Source organism: Gopherus flavomarginatus, chromosome 13 (assembly GCF_025201925.1).
Source record: "Gopherus flavomarginatus isolate rGopFla2 chromosome 13, rGopFla2.mat.asm, whole genome shotgun sequence".
NCBI lineage: Eukaryota > Metazoa > Chordata > Testudines > Testudinidae > Gopherus > Gopherus flavomarginatus.
The window spans coordinates 8,170,434-8,191,065 of record NC_066629.1 but is presented as its reverse complement, the minus strand read 5'-3'; the positions used below and the strand labels follow the sequence as shown (position 1 = coordinate 8,191,065).

The following is a 20,632-nucleotide window of genomic DNA, read 5'->3' as shown; positions in this document are numbered from 1 at the left end:
TGGGCGGACAGTGCACGGCCCCTCCAGCTCCTGAGTGCAGGGCAGGCAGCGCACAGCCCCCCCAGCCCTTCCTTCGCAAGCACATGGTGGGTATTCCCAGGTGCCCCCCAGCCACCTCAAGTACCAGCCACAGGCTGGCCATGGACACCCTAGTCCCAGCTCCAGCACGCTGCCCTGGGGAGGAGCAGCCAGCCGGCCTGGGCTGGGGCCAAGAGGGAAGGGCGAGCAGGAGGGGGCCTTCTGGGCAGAGCATGGGCAGGGCTACACTGGCCTGTTTGGGGAGACACAGCCTGCCAAAGCCCATGGTACGCGCCGTCCATGACTCGTCCCCTCCAACCTGATGGTAAGCGATGCTCAGTTAGTTTAGCCCACAGGGGCTGGGAGCCAGGACTCCTGGTTCTTATCCCCAGCTCTGGGAGGGAAGTGGTGTCTAGTGGTTAGAGTGGGGGTTGGGAGCCAGGGTATCCGGGTCCCATCGCTAGCTCTGGAAGGGAGTGAGGGCCAGTCGTGGTGCACCAGCTGGCTTGAAGTGGTTTCCATCCTTGACAGGGTTTACAGTTTTGTTCACTGGCTCTCAGCACCTCCCACTATAAAAATTGTTCCAGCCCTGCTGGGTCTAGTGGTTAGACCAGGGGAGACTGAGAGCCAGGCAATGGGCGGTGGTAGAAGGGCCCAGGGGATGCTGAGCGGGAGTGAGCCTTGGGGCAAGGCTGCAGTCCGGGAGCGCCCAGCCTCCCCAAATGGAGGAGTCCCAAGCAGCCCATGGAGCCAGGACTCCAGGCTTCTATTCCTGGCTCTCCCACAGACTCCCATCTGATCTGGTGCAGCCCATATCGCCCTCCCTGGTGTCTCAGTTTCCCCATGTGTGAGACGGGTACCAATGTGAATGGATGCAGAGCCTTGGAGAACCTAGTCTCTTCTCCTGGCAGCTCCTTGGTACCCCTGGGTAAGCAGCCACTGCTCCAGACCCTGGATCACGTATGGGCAGACTGGGACTGAGGGCTAGATCTGAGGAATAGAAAGAATAAATCCACCCTTATCCGACCCCACTCCGGGGTACATGGCGAGGAAGCTGGTGTTGCAGGGGGCAGGGAGTTCTGCAGCCCTCGCAGGAGAGAAGGGAGTGATTCCCCGGCTTGACTGCTGATGGGGGTAGTGGTGTGGGGGGTCACTGGTGGATTTTGGTCTCATCCCTGCGGGACTGGACATGGAGCACGGCCTGCTGGGAGCTGATGTCTCCTCTGTGTGTGCGAAGGTGATGCTGGGCCAAATTGTAGGACCCCCTGCCCTCCCCCAAGACAAGGGAAGGGCCTCTCAGCCTTGCCCGCTCTTCTCTCTTTCACCAGGATCTGCCCAAGCCGCTGGCCTAGCCCAGGCCCCCCTTCCTCAAAGCCAGCAGCTTCAAATTCTGGTGAGTGGAGTGGCTAGGGAGTGGGGGCCTCTTAAGCGCACCCCAGGGAGCAGAGCCGGGGTACTAGAGGGGGATAAGGGCTGTGATGGGGCAAGGTGGGGTTGGAGAGATGTCAGGGAGTGAAACTGGGACTCAGGGAGGGAAGGGGCAAGCTGCAGGGAGAAAGTGTAGAGAGGGGGATATCACAGGAGCGGGCTGTGGGGGAGGGGAGACAGCTGGGGGAGGGATTGGGGGACCGTAGGGATGGCTGCTCAAGAGGCAGCAGGCATGGGGGGTAGGCACGGGCGGGAGCTCGTAGAGGGGTTGGGGTGTCAGGCGCATCTCGGTTCTCCTTGTGAATGCCACCAGGTTGCAGGGAACCCCACGGCCGAGGCAGAGCCCTCTGCCTCCAGCCTGGATTCCCAGACATGTAGCCGGTGGGGGGGGGGATGTGACTGGCCTCAGGGGCACTTACCCCACTCCAACCCCTGCTTGCTGGGAGTGGGAGGGTCTTGCAGCTCCGCAGCAGATAGCCCATTCGGGGAGCTTCCCCCAGGGAAGGCTGGAAATCAGGGTCCCCCTCACCTGAATAAAGTCCTCAAGAAGGATCGAGCGAGTCTGGTGTGAGGGGTTTAGTTGTTAGGCATGGCCCCCTACACAACCACTGCCACTGGCTCTGCAGCTCCCAGGGGGGTAAAGGGAGGCGCCCCCTAGACAAACTGGGGGGCTGGGAGGTGGGTGACATCAGGAGCACCTGGCCCTCAAGGCTGAGACTCATCAACTCATCACAGCATTGGCTGTGCAAAGTGTCACCAGCTCCTGAGTGTCTGCACCCCCGCTCCACTCTGGGGGGGGGGTCTGGTCCCTCATACACCCTGGAGCGGGGGTATGATCACTCCAGGCAGACCCCACCCTCGCACTCAAACAGAGGGGGAGCGGGGAGATGACTTTTTTTTGGCTCCGATTGGTCAGGGCTCTGTTTCCTCTTCCTATTGGCTGTATCGGGAGGGCGGAGCTTCGCCAGGGGCGTCACGTGACCCTGAGGCGTTCGTGAGGCGCCTTTTGAGCAGCGGGTGGCGCAGTCCGGAACGGGAACGGGTAAAGGCGGCTGAGGGCCCTCCCTGAGATTCCCAAATACCTCCCAGCCCCCCAATGCCTCCTATTCCCTTCTACCCTCCATCCTCAATACCCTTCCGGCCTCCCTCCCAAATACCTCCCACCCCTTCTACTCCCTGCCCCCAAATGCTCTCCACACGCCCCTCCCCAAATACTCCCTGCCCCTGAAATACTTCCTGCCCCCTTGCCTAGCCCTTTTCCCCCGAATGCCTCCTATCCCCCCTTCTAGTCCCTCCCCAATACCTGCCAGCCCCCTTCTACCCCTGCCCCCCAAATACCTCCCACCACCTTCTATCTCCTGCCCCAAATACCTGCTGCCCCCTCTCTTTCCCTCTGCCCTCAAATACCTCCCCCCAAATGCTTTCTACCCCTCTTGTCTAGCCCCTGCCCCCCAAATATCTCCCATCCTCCCTTCTTCTTGTCCCTCGCCCCCAATCACTCCCACCCCTCCTCTTCTAGACCCCCTCTCCCCAAATACCTCCCGTCCTCCTTGTCTTCTAGCTCCTCTCCCCCTAAATTCACCCTTCTTCTAGTCCTACCCCCCAAAAACCTCCCACCCCTTCCTCTTCTAGCTTCCCTCATCCAAATACCTCCCATCCTCCCCCACTCTTCTAGCCCCCCAAATACCTCCCACCCCCTCCCTCTTCTAGCCCCCATCACCACTCTTTTAGTTCCCAGCCCAACATTTAGCCCCCCAATACCTCTCTAGCCCCTTGTCCTCCCTCTGACCCCCTGGCACTCCCTTCAGACCCTCCCCAATACCATGACCCCTCCACTTCCTCCATTTGTAAACCCCTCCCCAACACTCACCCTGATCTAACATCCTGTTCTGTAACCCAGTGGTTTGCAACCTTTTTCATTTGTGGACTCTTCCAAGCATTTCAAATGGAGGTGCAGACCACCTTGGACATCTCAGACATGCTCTGCAGACCTCCAGGGAGCCACGTACTCTAGGGTGAAAACCACTGACCTAGACCCCCCCCCGAACATCTACCCTCAGCTTCTCTGTCCTGTAGACCCCCTGCCCACTCCTTCTTTCCTGCTCTAGCCTTCGGAGATGAAAGGGGTCTGGTGGCTGGGGCCTCTGCCATCACCCCTGGTGGATTGAGGACAGACTGGCCCGTGGCAGGGATCTCCCAGTACAGTTTAACCAGCCAAGACTGAGGTGGAAAGGGCGGGGGCGCCATAGTGGGTGAATGGGGCAGGTGTGGGGGGGAAGCTGGACATCATGGTGCAGTGTGGGGTTGGTAGGAAGGGCTGGGGTTGGATGGATGGTGTGGCATAGTGTAGGGTGAGAGGTCTGTCTGGCTAGGAATTAATAATTGGGTTTAGAATACAGACATCAAGAGCCAAATTCTAAATGGCTGTGTACTGTACACACCTTCCCAGAAAACAGATCCATAGGGTGTGTGCCCAGCTTGCTCCTCTGAATGTGAAGGGCCCGTGCCGCAGGAAAGCTGAAAGAACATCCTGGTCTCTAAGGAGTGAAGGGAGGTCTGGTTGTATGTGTGTAGCTGAAGTTGCATAACTTAGATCAGTTCCCCTTCTCCCCCCGCCCAGTGTAGACCATGCCATAGAGAATTGCCAGTTTAGGCCCACAAGGTAGCGAGCTGACTGCTTGTCCCTTCCATGTCTTTAATACATCAGGCAGAACAATAACCCCCTCTGAGCTCATCAGTGTCACCCTGGATATACCTTAGTGCCCCTACACAATGGCTGGTTTTCCTGGCTACTTCCCCTCAGAGTCCGAGTCCTCCTCAGAAATCTGTAGACACAACCTACTTGTGTTAACTAAAGTGAGAGTTCAGTGGCCCTGTATTCTCCGCTTTTTTTTTCCTTAACAGGGATTAAAAATAGTTTTCTTTCCCTTAACTTCTCCTCCTCTCTCTTTCACACTGAATTCCTAGCAATTGCCTGAGGTTTTTTCCCCTGAACCGTGAAGTGTCATGTTGTAACTGTATTACTTTTAGTGCTGTATTACTCCTTATTTTTTAAAACCAGACTCATAAAGAGCAGCCTAGTGAGCCGCATTATCTGGTTGCCAATAGAGTGCCCTTGCTTGGATTTGCTGTGTATAGCTCTTGTATATGTACATAGCTTCAGATTTCAGGGACTGAAGTTTGAGGTTTTGAATTTGGGTTTTGAACCAAGTTCTCTTTGCTAATCTGTATATTATGGGGGCAAAGAATAAAGTAGTATTTACTCCCCGTCTTTATTCAGGCCTAATCTGATGGTGTTCAGTTTGCGAATTAATTCCAGTTCTGCACTTTCACCTTGGAGTCTGGTTTTGAAGTTTTTCTGTTGAAGAATGGCCACTTTTAGGTCTGTTTTTGAGTAACCAGAGAGGTTAAAGTGTTCTCCTACTGGTTTTTGAATGTTATAACTCCTGATGTCGGATTTTAGTCCATTTATTCTTTTGCGTAGACAGCCCTGTTTGGCCAATGTTGCCCTCACGTTGCCCCTTTCAAACATGGCTGCCGCAGAGACCATGGCCCCGCTGATTGGTGTGAGAACGAGCCAATAACCCTCCAGTCTCAGTCCTCACGCCGAGCCACTCTCCTGCTATGGGATTAGAGGAAAGGCTTTGAGCAGTGATTGATGGCCCCTCCGCAAATAGCGATGGGACTCCTGGGGTCTCAGACCAATAGGGAGCGGAGGGGGGCGGGGCAGTGCTTCCAGGTTGGGGAGTGAAAAGGGCTGGAGCTGGGGCCTGAGCGCAGGTAGTAGAGCGAACCCTTCCCAGATGCCTGGGTCTGCTCCGTGTCTGGGGGTGGGGGAAGCCCGGACGCCTGGGTCTGCTCTGTGTCTGTGAGGGTCGGGGGAAGCCTGGACGCCTGGGTCGGCTCCATGTCTGGGCGGGGAGCCCAGGTGCCTAGGTCTGCTCCGTGTCTGAGGGGGTGGTGGGAGGCCGTATGCCTGGGTTCTGTTTTTGGCTGTGGGGCTGTACTGGCTCCCCGTTGATTTGAGGGGGTGCCCCATGTCCCCTTGTAGGGAGGAGCCCCGCATCCGGCCCTGCCATGGAGACTCTGATCCCCATTATCAACAAACTGCAGATTTTCAACACCGTAGGGGCCGGGGTGATCCAGCTGCCCCAGATCGTGGTGATTGGGGCCCAGGTGAGACTCCACTCTTCCCGCCCTGGGGGGATCCAGCTGCCTCATTGGGGCCCAGGTGATACCCCTGCCCCCCTCATCCCACCCTTCCCTTCCTGGGGGAATCCGGCTGCCCCAGATCGTGATTGGGGCCCAGGTGAGACCTCCCCCATCCAACCCTTCTGTCCCTGGGGGGATCCAACTGCCCCAGGTCATGGTGATTGGGGCCCAGGTGAGACTCCAATCCCTCCCTTCCTGAGGGGATCCAGCTGCCCCACTGGGGTCTAGGTGAGACCCTGCCAACACTCTCTAATCTCTGAAGCCCCAGGCTCCTCTTCTCCCTCTGCCCACCACGTCTGGCTGCCCCTCACCCTCCTGTCCCTTCCAGCCTTAACCCCGTCTCTCCCCTCCTCACAGAGCAGCGGGAAGAGCTCAGTTCTGGAGAGCATTGTGGGTCGCGACTTCCTGCCCCGGGGCTCAGGCATTGTCACCCGGCGGCCCCTGGTCTTGCAGCTGGTGAATGTGCCATTTCTGGAGGAGCGGCAACATGCAGCCAGTGGGGAGACAAGTAAGGGGGTGCTGGGAGGCATGGTGGGCTCTCCCTGGGCTGAGGGGACAGGAAGCAGAAGATTGTGGGAGGCCAGGACTCCTTGGGTGTAACCCAGCTCTGGTAGGGCAGTGAGGTATAGTGGTTAGAGTGGGAGTGGGGGGCTGGAAGCCAGGACTCCTGGGTTCTCTCCCTTGCTCTGCAGTACCATTCACTGGGAGGCCTCCCACCCCCTCCCTGCTCTGGGAGGTTGAGAGTAGAGACCTCAAGGGCTGAGGTGGTGAGACCACGAGATGTTTGGCTCACTGTGACTCCCTCTCTCCCTGCTGCTGGGGAGCCCATGTCTGTGGGTTGAAGCCAATGATTCCTATGGGGAGCCAGGGTCCAAAACAGCTGCTTTCAGTGGGGCTGCGCAAGCCCCTGAAGCCCTGTCCACACCCTGGGGGGCTGAGAGTGACCCCAAATTGGCTCTCCGTGCAGGTACCCTGGCCGAAGAGTGGGCAACCTTCCTGCATTGCAAGCACAAGGTAGGGGCCCTGCTCGGGATCTGGAGGTGGCCACCTCAACCCCTGTCTGGGTCTTAGGGGGGAAACATGGTAATTAGAGGGGTGGCGGATGCCCCTTCCTGACCTGTCTGTCAAGGAATAATGGGGGTGATATTCCCAGCACCCATCCCTGTCCTTTCCTGGAGATGGGGGCAGCCTCCCTTACCCATCCTGGCTGTGGGTCATTGCATGCCCCCTGTCCATGTACTGTCAGCTTTGGGGCAGAGGGAAGTGCCGCTGGGGCCATGGAGCGTGTCTCAGGGCCCGCCATGCCTCCCTGTCCCCTCTCAGACCTTCACCGACTTCAGTGAGATCCAGCAGGAGATAGAGACTGAGACCGAGAGGACGACAGGAACCAACAAGGTAATGAACACCTGTGACAAAACCTCCCCAATGTTTGTGTGTGAAAACCAGGAGTCCTGATCCCAGCCTCCCACTACTATAACCCACCAGACCCCACTCTCCCTCCCAGAGCTGGGGAGGAGAACCAGGAGGCCTGGCTCCCAGCACCCTCTAGTATAACTCTGTTGGTTATTGCCCTGCAGGGGATCAGCCCGGAGCCCCTGTATCTGAAGATCTACTCCCCACATGTCCTGAACTTGACACTGGTCGACCTACCGGGGATCACCAAGGTGAGAGGCGGGCGCCCCCATGGCATTGAGGGATGGGATGGGGAGGGATCCTTGGATGGGGTGGGGAGGGGTAATGCCCCACTGTGGGTGTCTGTCAAAGCTGCCGCTAAAGGGATATTTCCAAAATCTGGCTTATTCCTGTTCTCACTGGGAGACCTTCCCAACTATGGACCCTCAGCCAGTCGATGTCTATAACCATGAGTCCTGGCTCCCAGCCCCTCCTGCTCTAACCACCTGCCCCTGCTGTCATCCCAGAGCTGGAGAGAGAACCCAGCAGTCCGGGCTCACCTGTATCTTGTCTGGCAGGAGCCTGCACTCACTCTTCTCTCCCATCTCCAGGTGCCTGTGGGGGACCAGCCCCCCGACATTGAGGGCCAGGTGCGGGAGATGATCCTATCCTACGTCTCCAATCCGAACTGCCTGATCCTGGTTGTGACAGCTGCCAACACCGACGTGGCCACCTCTGAGGCGCTCAAGCTGGCCCGGGATGTTGACCCCGATGGTACTGATGTGAGGGGCTACCCCAGGGGACCTAGGGCATGGGTGGGGCTGAGAGCTAGTGGGCTGTGAGCCCTGCATGGGGGGAGTGGAGGCAGGTGGTAAGGGGGATGCAGTGGAATTTACTGAGTGTTGTGCTGCATCCTTCACAGAGTCTCTCTTTAGGGAGTGCCGCCCCTTTTAATGTGCTAGGCTCTCGGCTTTGTTCCCCTGTAAGTCCCTTGGGGTCCAGCCCCCCTGTTCCTCTCTGTGGCTGTCCACCACTCTAGGGGAGTTTGGGTCCCTAGCGGAGACTTCAGCCCTGCCAGGAGTGCTGCAGGCAGCAGGGACCAGGAGAGATGCAGGGCGGCCATAGCAAAACCTGCTGATGTTTGTTGGACCCCTGCAGTCTGGGATCGGAGGGCCCAGGCTAGAGAAGAAAAGTCAGGCTTAGGTCAGAGTCTGTGTCGGCTGAATCCCCTGCCCTGCTGCTCCAAAACTTCCTGGGGGTCTGCCTCCTGCCCTGGCTGCACTGTGTGGGCTCCAGCGGCTGTGCCGGCCCAGACACGGGTACCCGATTGAGGGGCTTTCCTGGTGCTGTAGGAATGCCACCTAGTGCCAGAAACACTGGTCTGCCAGCACAGCAGTGTCTGTGCTGGGGGTTAGGTCGCCCTTTGGTGTTTCACACCCTGATCCAGGTCACTAGGTGGGTAAGTGTAGCTTGGGCCTAGGTCTCCATCTCTGAGCCTGGGCCTGCCTGATCATCCCTACTCTCTCCACTCCTGCAGGATGCTGCACACTGGCCGTGGTCACCAAGCTGGACCTGATGGATGCTGGGACGGACGCCATGGACGTTCTGATGGGCCGGGTCATCCCTGTCAAACTGGGCATCATTGGGGTGGTGAACAGGTCGGTAGGAGGGTGGTGGAGTCTGGGGGGAGGGCTGTGGAGATGTAGGGCATGGGGGTCTGCTGAGAGGTGGGAGGGGCTGGAGTTGAGGGGGAGGAGGGTTCTGGAGAATGTCTTCGGTGGTGGGATGGGGCTGCTGTGCTGAAGTTTGGGGGATTGGAGGGGCTGCAGGGGGCAGCAAACCCAACGTTCCCCATCAGCCTGGAATGGGTGGGGGGAGTGGGGACAGACAATGACTCTGTCCCGACCTTCCCAGGAGCCAGCACGATATCAACACTTGGAAGAGCATCACTGAGTCACTGCAGGATGAGCAGGTCTTCCTGCAGAAGCGATACCCATCGCTGGCCAACCGCAACGGCACCCGGCACCTGGCCAAGACCCTCAACCGGTGGGTGCCAGCTGGGGCTCTGCTCTCCCTGGCGAGGGGCACTGGGGCCAGAGGACTAGGGCTGGGCAGGGGGCAGTTAAGGGATCTGTTGCAGAGGAGGGAAAGGACGGAGGGGTGTGTGCTGCCCCAGCAGACGGAATAGAAGTGAGCCCATTTACAACTGACCAGAAAGGGGGGTGTGGGTGAGTATCATACCTGACATTCTGTAGCAGAACTCAGTGCCGCTAGAGAGTGGCCAGGAGCATGGGGGGCAGCAGGAGGAGCAGGGCAGCACATGGTGGCAGGAGACCGTGGAGTCACCCCAGCGGAGGAGTTGAGCCCTGGCTGTCAGCGCTGGGTGCTAGAATGATTCCCTGGAAATTCAGGAGCCGGGAGGCTGGGTTAGACGGGCCCATTCCTGTGCCCTGCCCCAGGCTGCTGATGCACTACATCCGGGATTGCCTGCCGGAGCTGAAAACCCGGGTGAATGTGCTGACGGCCCAATATCAGTCAGTGCTGCAGAGCTATGGGCAGCCCATCGAGGACAAGAATGCCACGCTGCTGCAGATCATCACCAAGTTCGCCACCGAGTACTGCCACACCATCGAGGGCACGGCCTGGAACATTGAGACCTCAGAGCTGTGAGTGCTGTGGGGGAGGCGGACCTGCCCCCTCAAGGGCAGGAATTGCGGTGCAGATACCTGGGAGCTGAGAAGTCAGGGGGCATGAGGGTGGGCGGTGCTGAGAGGCAGGGGTGTGTGGCCATTTTGGTGGGGGGGGGCTGTGCTTTGGCTACTGTTTCTATGCTCCCTCTGAACTCTTCTGTGTCTCTTCCCCCCCCACCCCGCCATCCCCCAGCTGCGGGGGTGCCCGCATGGGTTACATCTTCCACGAGACGTTCGGCCGGACGTTGGAGTCCATCGACCCGCTGGCTGGGCTCACGAATGCTGGACATTCCTGACTGGCCATTCGCAAGTGCCACGGTATGGTACCCCCCTGGGCAGTGCCCCCTCCACCAGCCCCTGTTCTATTAATTTAGGTGGAATAAATGGGCCACAGATGTTCCCATGGCCCACTCACTGTCCCACATTGAACAGTGCGACATGAGGTTTGGTACCCAGAGACCTCGGCCTGCCCAGCACCATAGCAAATACCACCCGCTGTCCTCGTAAACTGTTGTTAATGCTAAAGAGGAGACTGCAAAGCCATGGGCGGCGTCGTGAACATGCTGGCTTTGGAAGGCTAGCCCCTGGCTTGGCCCGTACCACCCTGCCCCTTCTGTCCCCCTTTCTTTGCTGGAGCCCGAGCACCCCTGCCTCTGTGTCTGTCCTGCCCCCCTCCATGGTGCCTCTTACCAACCATGCCCCAGCCTTGCATGGTACGATAACATTGCCTGATTCTACACTGGTAGGGGACCCCTCCCCCACATGTACCACATTGGGGATGGTACCGAGCCATGAAGGAGGGGTAACAGACCATAGTGGACTGCGGGGTGAGTGTGTGTATGTGCCCCCCTCCCAGTCCCCTGGAGTGGGATGTGCCCACCCCACAACACCCTCAGTCCCATCTCGCTACGGCTGCCTGGGACCGACTAGCCTCCTCCTGGCTTTTTGTGCCCCACGAGAGTGGAGAATGGGATGAGGCTGGGTGGTGACGGGGGGTGGGGGTGTCTCTCTCTCTATCCCCACTGGAGAAGCCACTGCTCTGATGGGGTCCCTGCCTCCCCCTCAGGGCCCCCGTCCCGCCCTCTTCATGCCCGAGGTCTCCTTCGAGCTGCTGGTGAAACGTCAGATCAAGCGTCTGGAGGACCCGAGCCTGCGCTGTGTGCAGCTGGCGCTGCAGCTCCTCGTGCACATCATTCAGCACTGCTCCACCTACAACACACAGGTGCCCCCCCGCAATCATCCATCCCTGCTCCATGTACAACATGTGGGTACCTGGGACCCCCTCCCCCCACAGCCCAGCTCCCATCATCCATCCCTGCTTCACCTATAACACACAGGTGCCCCCCAGGGGAGTGTCTGACCTTAGGCCAGTGCCTGTGGTTTGCCCCACGTTTTCCCCAAGGGGCTCTGCCGGGGCTAGCAGAGCCCATCCAGCTTTCCCTGCTGCACAGTGCATTCATCTCAGATAAAAGCATTACAGTGAGAACACAGCGTGAAACCATCCCCCTGTCGCCAGACGTGCTGTGCCCCTGGTGTCCCCCATCTTCTCCCTGAGCCCTCCCAAGAGCCTGCTGGCTTTGCCCCCTGGTTATGGTCTCATGTCTGTTTCTGGGTTACATTCATCCTTGATACCTGATACCAAAGACCCTTCTCTATCTTCTGGGCGCCTCAGGCCTGCTCTGACACAGTTTGTGCAATCCCCCTGGGGTGTGTGTGATGGTTTGGGGGGTCCACCCAGACCAGCGAGGGGTTCTGTGACCCCTGCCCTGTAACCTGGGTGCTGCGCAGCTGGGGTTGGATTCCCTGACCCCCATGGGCTCTGACAGTAAAATAACATAGCATGCAATCAGGTGGCGTAACTACTTTTTTTACCTCTGGCCTGCACTCATCAAACACAGCTGGAGCAGTCTCTGGCTAAGCTGTGGGCCCATTTGTGTCCAGCACATCTCAATAGCCATCTTTTGAAGTTTCAACATTTCCAAGATCTTTCCTCTTTCTCCCCCACCCCCCGCACCAGGAGCTGCTGCGCTTCCCCAAACTGCAGGAAGCGATTGTGGAGGTGGTGACAGGCGTCCTGCGGCAGAGGCTGCCCATCACCAACGAGATGGTAACACCCCAGGGGGAGGGGGCTGCTATGGGACATCTGGGATCCGTGCAGGGTAGGGGCCTGATATGGGAGTGGGGGTTGAAGTCTTTGTCCTAGGGGAGATTGATTGGATTTAAATCAGCAAGTGGGAAAATGCACTTTAAAAAAAAGTTGGATTCTCACTGGCTGATAACCATTAAACCATGTTAATTTGCAGCTAAATATAGTCTTTACACTAAGCGTGGTGCTTCTTTCTGCAAAGCAGGTGGATACACTAGAGTTATACACGTTTATTTAAACAATTATGTAGTTGAACCTACATTTATTCAGAGTTTAATTTTCTGGTATTCGAAAATGGTGAATGATGCCTTGTTATTAACTAGATAATTAATAAAAACAATTAAATGCTGTTTCTGGGCATTTTTAATGGAATTCCAGTTTCCATCCAAATAGAGCTTGACACAAATTACAAGTAAGAAAATTAAATTACCTTTAAATGTGCTGGGTCCAGAAGAACAAATGTCAAGCAAAACATGTTTTGCACTGAAAACTGATCTGTTCAACAGAGGCCTTTCACTATGTCCTTTGAATGAAAGTTAAGTGTAAGAGGAGGAGGGATAGCTCAGTGGTTTGAGCATTGGTCTGCTAAACCCAGGGTTGAGAATTCAATCCTTGAGGGGACCATTTAGGGATCTAGGGCAAAAATGTGTGGGGACTGGTTCTGCTTTGAGCAGGGGGTTGGACTAGATGACCTGCTGAGGTCCCTTCCAACCCTGGCAGGTCTATGATCCTAAGAGGACATGCGGTTTGACGTCCTTTAAGATGTCAGCAGCAAGCATGTACTGCTCTTGATTAAAATCCATTACAATTCTGGCAACTTGTGTTAAGGGCTAAGCTTACAATACTCTCAACATTACTTTAAACAGTTTCACAACAAAAATCACATTTATTGAGTTTAAATTAAATCTTGTTTTGTTTTGAATCCACCATGCTGGGCCCCCTCCCATCTCTCTCCCATGCAGGTTCATAATCTGGTTGCAATCGAGCTTGCCTATATTAACACCAAGCACCCGGACTTCATGGACACAGCGCTGGTGTCTGCCTCTGTCAGCACCAGCAAGGTAATGCTTCTCTGCTCCTGTATCCCACTGCTGAGCCTCTTCCCCCCCCCTCCTCCACTGGATACCAGTGTCACCCCTCTTGACGTGGCCAGCTGGTCTCTGCTGTCCCCAGAATGACCCCCCTGCGGAGGGGAGCCGGCGTTGGAAGAGTGACAAAGTGGAGGATGCTGGCATGGAGGAGAAGCCCAAGGGGAATGCCCAGCCCCCCATGTATTCCAGCCCCAGTCGCTCCCATGCTGTCAATCTGCTGGACACACTGAGTTACACCCTTCCCACACAGGCAGGTGATAGTGGGGTAGTGACAGCAGGAGAGCTGTGTCTGGGCCAACCTCAGTGCTCTGGCTCCCATTGCGCCTTTTCAGAGCTGCTTTGCTTCCAAGGCCAGCAGGGACCATTTTGATCATCTAGTCTGACACACACACCCTGCAACACCCATAGGCCAGAGAACTGCCACAAAGTTATTCCTAGGGAAAAGCTGGCCAGTGCTGGACAGTGCACCACATTCCATTCTTTCACTCTTAATGATTTCCGCCTTCTTTCCAGTCTCAATGTCTCTAGCTTCAGCTTCGACCCACCTCGTTGGAGAATGTTCTGACCTTTGCGTGTGATCCTAGCGTTGTGCTACTGGAACTGGAGATTGCCTGGCTTTATAACCTTACTACTGTTATCCCTGGGAGAAGGCCCTGCGTGGTGGGACCCCCCCCTGCTTTTCCTTGAAGGCCCATGCCCTCTCTCTTTTCCCACAGCCCATGCCGGCCACATGGAACCTGAGCCAGCAGGAGCAGCGGGATTGTGAGGTGATCTGCAGACTCATCAAATCCTATTTCCTCATTGTGCGCAAAAGGATCCAGGACAGGTAAGATTGAGGGGGTGGGGGGGAACGACAGACAAAGGTGTGAGGCTGCAGCCCCTCTCCTGGACCCTTAAGGGCCATGGGGAATTGAAAGGGCTTGAGATGGGTGCCCTTGTGACCTCTGCCCCTCCTCCACAGCGTCCTCAAGACAATCATGCATTTCCTGGTGAACTATGTCAAGGACCATCTGCAGAGCCAGCTGGTTGGACAGCTATACAAGCAGCAGCTGCTGGACATGCTGCTTACAGAATCAGAGGACATGGCACAGCAGCGCAAGGAGGCTGCTGGGCTGCTCCAGGTGAGGGAGGAGGGGGGGTGTCAGGTCTCTCTGCCACCCTACCTTTGCTAATGTCTTCTGTCTTCCATCAGGCCTTGCAGCGAGCCAGCCAGACCATCTCTGAGATCTGGGAGACACAACTCTGGTGAGGATGGCTGGAGAAGCTGAGTTTCGAGATACCACACACACCCCTCCCTCTGGTTCTTTGCTGCCTATATATCTGAGCCGGTATGATGGTGGGTTGGTGTTATGGAATAAAACCTGTTTGCACAAAAAGCTAGCTTGAATTCATTGAGTGGCTAATGCAGTATGGGCACCAGCCTGGTTCATAAGAATGCTTTTTAAAGAACTTCCTTGCATTTGTTTTAAACCTGCTGTCTATTATGGGAATAAGTAAATAAGGAAAAGTTATCTACTTTCTCAACATCACTCATGATTTTATATACCTCTATCATATTCCCTCCCTCCCCCTTAGTCTCCTCTTTTCCATGCTGAAGAGTCCTAGCCTCTTTAATCTCTCCTCATATGGGACCAGTATGCTCCCTACTCTGTTAGCAGCCAATACTACCATTTTGTTCTGTCCCTTGGTGCACAGTTATAGTTGTCCTTGTCAGCATGACCTGCAAGCCCAGTCTCATATGCTGGAATAAAGGATGGGAAATGCCCCCAGCCCTAAGCAACCCCGTTCAGGTGGCATCTTGGGCTGAAATGCAGGGATGATAACCATAACCACACAAGAGGGTCTTAACATAAACCAGAACCTAGGAAATGTAGAAAATTGATAAGGGAACAAAGAGAATCTAAAAATGATTGAAGTTCTTCACACTTTGCTTTGGGCTTAACTTTCATTCTGAGAGAAACCTTAATGACTAGTTCTGCAACTTCACATTTCCTCAATTTGTCACCTACAAAAGCCAACTCAGATTTGAGAATCTAACATCCTCAGCTGTAAAGACTGAAGCTAAGTTTTGTATCTCCATCATCAAGGGGCCCCACTGGTTGTTGTTTAGCAGGCTTCCTCCTTCTGATGTACTTAAAAACATTTTATTACTACCTTTGGAGTTTTTGTCTAGCCCTTCTCCTGACCTGCTCCTCCAACTTATCCCAGAAGGACTGGGAAAGAGATCAGGCTACTCTCCCTCTCCCTGGGGGGCAGGGGTGCCCCATATCCCCAACTTACCTTTCTTTCTCCAGCTGGAGACAAGCCCCTGCCCTGCCCAAATTCCGTTATCTGCCCATGGCCCTGACTGCCAGGGGAGAAGGCCTGTGGCCAAGCCCCACAGCCTGTGCCTTGTCTCAAACTGCTCAACAATCTCACAAAACTAAATGATTTGGGCAACAAAATAACTCTGGCTATATATACAATATGATAGGGGCTGATTTAGCTACAATAAGACAGTTTGTAGAGGCTGTCAAAAAAGCAAACAGGATGTTAGTCTCAGGAATAACAAATAAGACAATCTTATTGCCCTTTTATAAATCCATAATATGCCCACATCTCGAATACTGCATACAGTTGTGGTCGCCTCATTTCAGAAAAGATCATCTGGCACTAGAAAAGGTTCAGAGAAGGGCAACTAAAATGATTAGGGGTTTGGAGAGGGTCCCATATGAGAAGAGATTAAAGGGGCTAGGCCCCTTCAGCTTGGAAAAGAGGTGACTAAGGGGGGCTATGACAGAGGTCTATAAAACCATGAGTCATGTGGGTAAGGAATGGGGTCCCCAGCCTCTGTCTGTCAGGGGGGTGGAGATGGCTGGCAGCAGAGATCCCTGGTCACTACCTGCTGGGTTCACTCCCTCTGGGGCACCTCCGCAGCAGGACACGGGGGGCTTCCCCCTGCCTGGCACTGGCCCCCGCCTTCTTCCCTGCTCAGAGGCAGCAGCCCTGCTTTATCGCCGCGCTATTGGCCGCCTCTTGGCCACGCCTGCCAGGCGGCCACGCCGGGTCCATGGCCAGTTCTCAGCCGGGGGGGCGGGGGGGACCTGGTCCCGCTGTGTCCTGGCCCGGGGCTGGGAGTCCCCTCGGGGGGGCTTTGCGCACCAACTCACCAGCTGCTGAACCCGCCACTGATTGAACCAGGAGCCAGGACGGGGCTGGGACACCGGCTCCACCCGGAACCCCGGTTTCCCTCCCGGTCCGCCCACAGGGACCTGCAGCTGGGGCGTCTTTCCGCGCCAGCCCCCTTGCTGCCCGTCCGCAGCCGGCCCCCGCAGCCACTGCTTGGCCCCCAGCACCAGGCTTCTCCCTCAAACTCCGGCTGCTCCTTGCCCTTCATGAGGCAGCCGGAACCTCAGGATCGCTGCCCACGGGCTGAATTGCGGCCGCTCTCACCGCAGCTCCTAAGGAATCAGCAGCTACTTCGACCCCCCCAGAGCGCTGCCCAGAGGAGCAGCCCCAGGAACGTCCTAGAAGTGGGGGGGGGTCTCTGGCCCCAAGTCCTGCATGAGCCGAGGGCCTCGCCCCACCTCGGCAAACATCAGCATGAGCTGGCTGACCCCATGCTGGGCTGGCTGCTCCCAAAAGAGCCCTGGGCCCCACGTACAAACCTTGGGCAGATTATGTCCCCAAACAACCTGCAGCTCAAATGCGACGAGGTGCAGCCCGTTGCCTCTCTTCTCTCCTGGGTCCGGACCACGACTGGCGGACACCCCTTTGCTTTGCACCGTCGCTGAACTCCTGGCGCTCAGCAGAGACAGTCCTCAGAGCTGTTGTGTGGATGAGCCTACGCAGGTGTTAATAGCTCAGCTGCCAGTCAGCGTCCCACGGGTGGGGAGGGGGAGAGCGAGCATGCTTGTCGGGGCATACCAGCCACAATCTCTTAGGCCTGGTTTGCACCAGGAATTTACATCAGTGCAGCTACAGTGTGAAGAACCTGAGAGAGGCAGCAACACTGACCCACCCCTGGTGTAAACAGCACTAAGATGGAAGAATTCTTCCATCAACCTGGCTATAGCCTCTCGGGGAGGTGGATTACCTATGACGATGGGAAACCTCCCCCCGGCCCCCTGTCGGCATAGGTAGCTGACACGGCACTGATGGGGTGTTTGAAGTGCAGACATCCCCTGCACAACCAAACCTGTACTACACATGGCATTTGGAATCCCTCCGACACCTGTCTCAAATACGAGCTCTCAGGCAGTCACTCTGCCAGCATTCCTGGTGCAGCCTGCCCCACTTCAGTGCTGGGACATAGATTCCAGTGCATGGGGGCAACAGAATATTAAGGGCTGGAGTGACAAGGGGGCACTTCCAGCATTTATGCCTCCCCCCAGCATTAACAAAACCCCCACTCAGCTGCTCCCAATACTGCAGGTATCTATGTCCCCCCAGGAAGGGGCCACAAAATAAGGGAGGATCATATTTTTAACTATGAAATGGAGATTTTTTTATAATTAAATACATTTTTGTTTTTAAAAATAAAAATATAAAATTACTTGTGAAATTAGCTCCACCTCCATGAAGGTCACCCCCCCAATTCCTTGTCCCTCCCTCAGGGGCCCACCCTACAACCCTGGCCACAGGGGTGTCTATGGAACAGACCACACTAGAGTGACTCCACAGCATGGACAGAGACTGCACTGATGGAAGGGGGCTTTCCAGCAGTATAGGAACACACACCGGAGCGGGGCGGGGCGGGGCGGGGCTCCAACTCCCAGCACAACCCTCTCTCTCCACCTCTGCTTTCCAGCCAGTGTACCCTCATCCTCTTCCTTTATAGGAACCAAGCCTGCACCTCCCCAGCTGCTGCTCATCCTTAATTAGCTGCCTTCCATCCCTCTCCAGGATGGGCTAATTGGACCACTCAGCTGCCTGTTAACTCTTCACCTGCCAGCATGGGCCACATGTCCCTTTGGGGGGTAGGGGGTCTGCAGAGGTGGATTCTGGGAGACGCTGTTTGTGGGTGTTTGCGAAAATCCCATCTCCCATACTGGGCGGAAGGAGGATCCCAGGGAGGGCTGCGTAGCGGCCGCAGGGCTCATTAACCAAAGGGAGGGGAGAGGTCCTGAGAGGGAGGTTGTATATGGGGGCGGTCCTGGGAGAAGGTTGATCCCAACAGGCTGTGCTGGGGGAGGTTCCAGTGGGGGTAGCTCCAAGGGGTGGATTGCAGCCTGGGGAAGGGATGGGAGGGTCTTTTTCCTGCTTATATTCAGACAGGCAGGGGTTTCTACTGCAGCATTTATTGCAGAGTTCATCACAACATGGGTGGGGTCTATACAGAGCCCCCTGCATAGAGTCCTGCAGCCCCCCCACTACAGCCCCCCAGCATTGTGCACACCCCCGGGCTCATCTAGTCTCTCAGCTGAAACCAGTCCAAGGTGCCCCAGCCTCTCCCCCCACACAAGCTGTGACCCACACCCCCAGCTTCTCTACCCCCTCAGTCCCAGGGGCCCCAGACTCTTCTCCCACCCAGAGCTGTGACCCATCCCCCCCTCCCCCAGGCCTCCACTCATGGGAATCTCTGCAGGCATGACAGGACACCCGCTAGCTGACCCCAGGTCTGCCCTTGGGAAGGCAATCAGCTGGGGATGGGGAGAGGAGTGGGTCTGCCCCCAGGAAGGGGGAAACGGGAAGGTGGGGGCCCACCTGCTCGAAGGGGCTTTTGTCCTGCACCCCCTTGACCCCCACGAAGACCCAGCTGTTGCGGAATCCAAGCTCCTTGGCCACACTGCTGCCAAGCTCGCTGAAAATCCTCCACGTCTCTTTGTTCATCCGGGGGGCAGAGCCCTGGCTCAGCAGGAGGATCAGGGCCCTGCACCGAGCCAGCCAGGGCCCCCACCTTGGGGCTAGATGGGAGCTAGCACCTGCCAGAGGGGAAAGACCTCAGGCCCCATTCCCCACCCCACCCCTCAAGGCAGCTAGTCCCCGCCCTGGGGCCGGATGGGAGCTGGTGCCCCCTAGAGGGGAGAGGACCTATATCCTGCCCCCCTAGCCAGACAGGCCCCTCAACACTGGCCCTGAGGCTCGATGGGAGTCAGCACCCCCAGAGGGGTGAGGCCCCAGGCCGCATTCCCACCCCCCTAAGTCAGCCAGTCCCCGCCCTGGGGCTGAATGGGAGCCGGCACCCTCAGAGGGGAAAGGCTTCACTGGTCCCGCACCCCACACCCACTTTGTGGCTGGGTCGTCGTATGAGGCCACGAACACCAGGGTTCCCTCATGCAGCATCCGAATGAACTTCAGCAGCTCGTTGACGTCTGGGGTGAAAGATGCAGGGTGAGTGCAGGCCTGGACCCCCCTGACCCACGGGGTACCCCTGAGCCTCCTCCCAGGTTCCTGCCTATCACACACACCTCCCATACTAGGGTCTCCCAACTGGAGCCCCCATGGATTCCCCCCGCCCCCCAAGCCTCTCCCACAACATCCTCAGTGGCTGCCCCATGATTCCCTGCCCTCCTGCCCCACAGGGCTTCTGAGCCTCCTCCCCCCACACATTCCTGCCTCTCACAGACACCCCACCCCTGCGCCAGGGTCTCTCACCTGGAGCCCCCAAAGATTCCCCACCGACATCCTCAGGTGCTGCCCCCCTCTCACCTCCAGCCCACATGTCGAAGAACCTGGCATCAATGAGCTCCCCATTGACTCCTGGAACCAGAGAGAGAGTCAGAGCCTGTCCCGCTGCAGCCCCCCTCCTTCCCCAGACCAGCTCCCCTTTCCTGGCCCCACTGCCCCCTCCCCAGCTCCCCCTACCCTCTGCAGCCCCCTTCTTCCCCAGTCCCCTCATACCCTCTGGCCTGCCCAGTGCCCCACAACAATGTTCCCCCTCCCCACCTCACCATTCACCAGGGCCATGTTCAGGCCCCGCCCCACATTGTTCTTCACACTGCTCATTATCCTGGAATGAAAGTGAGGTGAGAATGGCCCACCCACCACCTACAGGGGAGCCAGGATACCTTGGATCTCTCCCTGGCTCTGGGAGGAGTGTGCAGTCCAGTGGGCTTGGAGGGAGCCCGGACTCCTGGGTCCGCCCCACAGTTCTGACCCTGATTAGCATGCTGCCTTCTCTCACCTCCCATGCTGAGCCCCAAACCTGCAACTCACATTTCATCCTCCAGGCAGATCTTGGGCCCGATGACGTTGGCGGCACCGCTGACCAGGCGGAAGGCGAGACGCTGCTCGGGGCAGGGCTGCGGGAGGCCACATTATATCTCCTGGGCCGCGGCTCTGGGGATGGGGAGATGTGGGGAGGTCGCCAAGACACGCTCATGTCACACTCCACCCCTGGTTCCCTGGGCTAGACAGCTCCCACACCAGTCAAGGGTGCCATGTCCCCACCATGGGGGGGACAGGCTCCTGGGAGGGGGGCACTGGTGGGGGAATATGAGCTGAGAGACACAGGACCATGGGAGTCACCTATTAAATGGGGGAGTGCTCCTCCCTCACCCTATGGGACTGGGACAACCTCCACCCCTGCCGGTAGGGACACCTAAGGTGATGCAGCAGGGTCCCTGCCCCTGTATCTGGGACCCAGCCCCCTGCTACCACCCCCATGGGGTCCCGGCTCCCAGCCTGGGACCCAGCCCCCTATGGGGTCCCTGCTCCCAGCCTCGGACCCAGTC

The 20,632-nt window shown here is 57.1% G+C and overlaps 2 pseudogenes; one reads left to right on the top strand and one right to left on the bottom strand.

Moving 5' to 3' along the window:
- The first annotated feature begins 5,523 nt into the window (after nt 1–5,523).
- LOC127033678 (dynamin-1-like protein) lies at nt 5,524–14,253 on the top strand (annotated as a pseudogene).
- A 1,714-nt stretch (nt 14,254–15,967) lies between these two features.
- Nucleotides 15,968–20,280, bottom strand: LOC127033554 (protein FAM3A-like; annotated as a pseudogene).
- Nucleotides 20,281–20,632: the final 352 nt, after the last annotated feature.